At 46.9% G+C, this 6,382-nt stretch overlaps 1 pseudogene; it reads left to right on the top strand.

Moving 5' to 3' along the window:
- The first annotated feature begins 390 nt into the window (after positions 1 to 390).
- On the top strand, positions 391 to 508 carry LOC126237559 (5S ribosomal RNA; annotated as a pseudogene).
- The last annotated feature ends 5,874 nt before the right edge of the window (positions 509 to 6,382 follow it).

The following is a 6,382-nucleotide window of genomic DNA, read 5'->3' as shown; positions in this document are numbered from 1 at the left end:
GCGGTGGTCGTGCGGTTGTAGGCGCTGCAGTCCGGAACCGCGGGACTGCTACGGTCGCAGGTTCGAATCCTGCTTCGGGCATGGATGATTGTGATGTCCTTAGGTTAGTTAGGTTTAAGTAGTTCTAAGTTTAGGGGACTGATGACCTAAGATGTTAAGTCCCATAGTGCTCAGAGCCATTTGAACCATTTCCACGAACTGTTACAGTCGTGCGGTGCTCGAGACAAATCACGTGACGCGTTGCTCCTCAGGCTTCCTCCGAAACGTATGTTGACGGACCCGTATAATTTCTATCCCCTGCTACACATATGGTATCAAGCCAACCAAGGATCACCAGCCTCACTATGACCCTTGGCGGAAGGTTAAATTAGTTACTTCCACTACACCACTGCCGACGGCCTTGCCGCAGTGGTAACACCTGTTCCCGTCAGATCACCGAAGTGAAGCGCTGTCGGGCTGGGCTAGCACTTGGATGGGTGACCGTCCGGTCTGCCGAGCGCTGTTGGCAAGCGGTGTGCACTCAGCCCTTGTGAGGCAAACTGAGGAGCTACTCGATTGAAAAGTAGCGCCTTCGGTCACGAAAACTGACAACGGCCGGGAGAGAGATGTGCTGACCACATGCCCCTCCGTATCCGCATCCAGCGACGCCCCTGGGCTGAGAGGATGACACGGCGGCCAGTCGGTGCCTTCGGTCCTTCCGAGGCCTGTTCGGACGGAGAGAGTTTTACTAAACCACTACTTCATGCTTTCTAGCAGCCCAATTACTTTCAAAAGACTGACAAACTGCCTATTGGCTTCCGTCTCGGGTTCTTCGGCCGACGTTCATCTAATGATTTTTCTGACGTTTCGCCAGCACGAGTGGCTGGCATTGTCAAAGCTTCACCCTCCATTGCCGGCGGTGAACTGGAGCCGAGCTTGCGGCCGCAGACTATATGTACCGGGCGCGCCAACGTCCGAGGGCCTCTCCGCGGTCAATTCCGGTGCGGTTCTCCTCCTGATACCTGCGACGGTCGTTCGCTGCAGTACTGGCAGCCAGGATCCGTTTACCTTAAGGTTTTCCTCTTTCTTGTTCAAACTGTTCGCGTGTTTTTGTATTTCTACAGCTTCTCTGAACAAGCGCGTGTGATAGTGCTTCTCTACAGCCAGAACTTCCGTGTCGGCGAATTTTATTACGCTACCTGCGACGGTCGTTCGCCGCACCGGAAATGACCGCGGAGAAGCCCTCGGACGTTGGCGCGCCCGGTACATATAGTCTGCGGCCGCGAGCTCGGCTCCAGTTCACCACCGGCAATGGAGGGTGAAGCTTTGACAATACCAGCCACTCGTGCTGGCGAAACGTCAGAAAAATCATTAGATGAACGTGGGCCGAAGAACCCGAGACAGAAGCCAATAGGCAGTTTGTCAACAAGTGGCCACGAAAGCCTTAACAATTTTGTGTCTCAAAAGACTCCTCAGTCCGACTACTGCACTAGATAACAAACAATACAAACAGTCACTGTACTGCCACCAACCGGTTTTTTCACCCCTGTAAACTAGACAGTACCATAGTCTACAGCTAAGGAGGATAAGTTCAGTTCAAATTTGTATTGAAGCGAAGCACAATTTATTCTAGAACGAATTTTTCACTCTGCAGCAGAATGTGCGCTCATGTGAAACTTCTTGACACATCAGAAGTGTCTGCCGGACCGCTAATCGAAGTCGGGAACTTGCTTTTCACGGGCAAGCGCTGCACCGACTGAGCTACCGAACTACGACTCACGACCCGTCCTCGCAGATTTACTTCCGCCAGAGCCTGATCGTCACCCCTTCCAAACTTCGCAGTTCTTCGGTGACGTTTACGGAACTAGTACTTACATATAACTGGCGGCCATTAATATACGATCACAAAGTCCCTTGCACATTTATGCTCGTGTCTTTGATTGGACGGGTTAGCTACAGACAACTGTACCTCTCAAAGTACAGAAATAAGATACGTGTTTAGATTAACCTCTCAGCTCAAAAGAGAGCATACAACAGTTTCTTAAATGTTTATACGTATTTTCTACCGAAACGCATCGTATATTTTCGCAGAAAGGTCCATTTTCAGAAAACACTAGCGCTGGCCGCAGAGTACCGTGGCGTCATGTAATTTTTCGGAGCTCTACGTTCCCCTCCTGAGTAGTATGGCTCTTGCGGTCGCCGCCCTGAATAATACTCCGCTGGGTTCGCCGCGTCATGGCGGCATACCCGTTTACACGCGCTGAAACATGCATGGCGTTCTTTTATTACCTTGACACTTGGCTCTAAATGCTGTGTTTAGGACACCACTAAATTTCAGGTCCGCAGTAAAAGTTGCGTCGGCGGCGAGTTATCCTACAGGACAGCGGCCAAGTTTTTAGACAAGTAACGACCGCGTGTGTGCAGAGGAGAGCGACGAGTGGTTACACCAAAGTTGGGCTGCTGCTTTATGTCCGGTGATAACACTCGTGCGTGTACCACATTAATGGCATTTCGGTCTGTCAACCTGCCGTCATAAAGTGCTTTTACTGCCATACCGATCGTTACCTTGTATAAAAAACGTTATCCACCACAAACAACGCTGATAGTATTTTCTAGTAGTATGAAAAATATGCACAGTAATATAGTAAGCACTGAAGGAAGGTCGTTTCTGGTGACGGCATCTTTATACAGGGTTTAGTTGGAAGTCTGAATGAACAGACATTAATGACGATTGACAGCAGTGCGAAATTAATTCGAAATAGATTCGCTGAATGCGAATATCCTGGCATCAGCTGCGTTAGATGGAGATGTACTACCTTGTAGTGGGAAATGAAAATTTGTACGTGACCAGGATTCGAAATCGGATTTCCAGCTTATCGACAGCTGTCGCCTTAACCACTTCGGCTATCCGTGCACGCTCACCAGCCTGACCCAAAGTCTCTTTACCATAGTCCTCTACATTTCCCTGTTCATCCAGACATGCAAGTAGCTACAGAGTCCGTTTACTGATACTGAATATGAAGGGGCGATCTGTGTTTACTTTCTTAGGAGAAGAAAAACTTCTTAGCCAAGGTCGCAATAAAACACTGTATTGTGGATAACAGGTTTCGGTAAAACAACGTTACAAAGAACATAGTTTTACCGAAACCGGTTATCCACAATACAGTGTTTTATTGCGACCTTGGCTAAGAAATTTTTCTTCCACGATAGATACACAGTGATTCATAAAGACAGAACCGATTTCACTTGTTTATTTACAGACAAACCACGAAAGATAGAAACATATTGCGCATGTCACTAGAAGGAGGAAAGTTCAAAGTTTTATGTTCGTACAGCCGCTCTACCACACGCTCAACATGAGCACCATGCGTTGCTCGAGAAATATCGAAACGGTAGTGCATTTCATTCAACACACGAATCAATAGGTTCCTGCTGATTGACTCAACAGCTTCTGCAGTTCACCTTCTCAGCTCCTGAAGAGTAGCTGCCGTAGATGGGACAAAGACTGTCTTTCACGAATCCCCACAGAAAAAAATCGCAAAGTTTGGGGTCTAATGACCTGGGAGGCCAAAAGCAATGAACAAGATCTTGTTGTCGATCTCGTCCAACCCAAAGCTATGGGATGATGTTACTAAGATACACCTTAAGGCGAATGAGAGGCAGGGCGCCGTCTTGCATAAAAATGAAATCATTGGAATATTTTTGAAGCTGAGGAAACAACCAGTTTTGCAGCATGTCCAGGAATGACATTCCCGTCACCGTTTCCTCCGCAAAAAAAGAAAGATCCATAAACTTTGTGAGCAGAAACGGCGTAAATCACATTCAGTTTCGGTGAGTCTCTTTCATGTTCGACGACGATGCCAGGACCTTCTGACCATCAAATTCTTACATTATGGCTGTTTACTTTACCCGACAGATGAAACGGCGATTCGTCCGAAAAGATGAGTCGCTCGGAAAAAGTGTCCTCAGCCACATTCTGAAGGACTGAAATGCAAAATTCGTACCTTCTGTTATGGTCGCTGGGGTGCAATTGCTGCCGTAACAGCAGTTTGTAACGCTCCATAAGCAGACCTCGTTTGAGAGCACACAGCACCTTTGTTTGAGGAAGTTGAAGATCCAGGTCTGCCCGTCATGCGGACTTCCGAGGACTCTGTGTGAACGCATCTCGGATACGCTCGACACATCACACGTGTGTGGCCGACCAGTGCTCTTCTCTTTGCATGTGCAACCAGCTTTCAAGAATTTTGTATACCAGTCGTAAATTTGCTTCTGCAGAGGCGGTATCTTGCTGAATCGAAGGCGGAATGCAATTTGCACTTGAACAATGGCTTGAGTTCTTGCAGATTCCAACATACAAAATGATTTTTCTTGTGGTGTAGTCACCAGGTTTGTTATAAACGACCAACAGTGGAGCTGTGTCAAAACTTTGAACCTTCGTCTATCCAGTGACATGCGCAATGTGTTTCTGTCTTTTATAGTTTGTAATAAACAACTGAAATCTGTTCTTTCTTTCTGAATCACTAGGTTTGACATGCCTAGGCGAGCACAAAACAATAACATCATCGCTTTCGATTCCTCATAGTCTCGCTCTCCCTGGTGCGGGAGTTCAGAGTAAGACTGTGAACATTAAGTGATGAATGCAGGGGGCTATAGTATTGGGATGTAGACTGTGTGACATGTGGAAGTTTGGATCGGTCTTTGGAGCGTTCACGGGTAGCCGAAGTGGTTATGGTGACCGCTTGCGTTAAGCGGGAAGGCCGGGTTCGAGTCCGAGTCCGGTACAAATTTTTATATGCCACCAATAGGTGCTACATCTACACCACACAGTTGAAGGCAAGATATTCCCTTTCAGCGAATTTATTTCGACTTTACTGCGTGTTTGGTTATAAGAGGTAGAAACGAAAATGGCTAGTAGAGGACAATGAAACGAGCAAATAACCCAAGCAAATGAAGGTCCGGAAGGGGATGGTCTCCCCGATATGACGTATGCACAAGTGCGTCATACCTGTGTTACAACGTATCGAAGGCTAGATTTTGGATGATGTTCCTTAGAGTGATTGGATGTGGTTATGATACATGCATGATGGTGCACCAACACCTTCCATGTGGTTATTCGGCAGTACGTAGCACGAATCTTCGATATGTGTACCGGTCGTGGCCTCTGAAACTGAAATGACGAGACGAAAAACATTTGCCTTATCGGCATTCGAACCCGCCACCTACCACCGCCTTTTCCTACCCACGAAAAGGCAATAAATATCCGTTCATTTCACCATTCGCAAGACGCGCACATGAATGAACTGCAGACACCGTGACGGAAAATTCTCTACTGACTTGGAGTCAAACACCGCACATATCATCGTCGTTGACTACAAACGAAGAGACAAAACTATCGAATCTTGGAGTTTGCTGTGCGCATGCCACAGCTTAAAATGACATGATGAAAATTTTTATACCGGACCAGTATTCAAATCCAGACGTGCGCCTTTGCCGGTCGCGGTGGTCTAGCGGTTCTAGGCGCACAGTCCGGAACCGCGCGACTGCTACGGTCGCAGGTTCGAATCCTGCCTCGGGCATGGATGTGTGTGATGTCCTTAGGTTAGTTAGGTTTAAGTAATTCTAAGTTCTAGGGGACTGATGACCACAGATGTTAAGTCCCATAGTGCTCAGAGCCATTTGAACATGCGCCTTGAGGAGTTTAGAATCTTGAAGAACAATGAAATAACAGAACTGTATCGCCCAAAGGGTCAAAGGGAAGATCTGAGTTCAGATCCCAGCCCAGAACCAATATTTTCAACATCTCAAGTTCAAATGCAATAAGAAATAATTTATCTGTGCTCTTACATGAAGACTGGTTCATTAATAAAACATTTCTGATGTAAGAAAGCTTACTGATGGCAGTTTTTACCTACCGCGACTTCCGCTTCTGTCATATCCCTATCTACACCAACTCTCCTCATGTAGGTAGCAGCTCTCACTGCTGCACACTGGAAGAGAATTGACCCCCTGGAGGTGGATTACAGTCTCTTCAAAACATTCATTTCCATGTTCATCCCCATCAATTTTCATTCATCAGCTGCCTCGGCTATCCAATTGGTACTTTCGACTGTCATAATGGCCATCTGCACGAACTGGAAACGTGGTGTGATGTGGAAATTTCTGAAGGATGTACTGCATTGCTCTGGAGTTGGTGTGGTGTTGTATGTTCAGGCACAGAAAACAAAACTTTGTGTAGAGGCTTGCTTATATATTCATATGCAACGTGTCCAGAACGAAAAACCAAAATAATGAAGACTTCTGTAACGATAGAATCGCCCGTTTCCCTTGTGGGGTTTTTCTCAGTACTTCTGAGCAACGTCAGTACATAGAGGCCCCTTGCTACGATGCAGGCTTGAATCCGTCG

Source organism: Schistocerca nitens, chromosome 2, assembly GCF_023898315.1.
Source record: "Schistocerca nitens isolate TAMUIC-IGC-003100 chromosome 2, iqSchNite1.1, whole genome shotgun sequence".
NCBI lineage: Eukaryota > Metazoa > Arthropoda > Insecta > Orthoptera > Acrididae > Schistocerca > Schistocerca nitens.
Note: the sequence above shows the minus strand (reverse complement) of the source record. Positions and strands in the feature narration are given on the sequence as shown.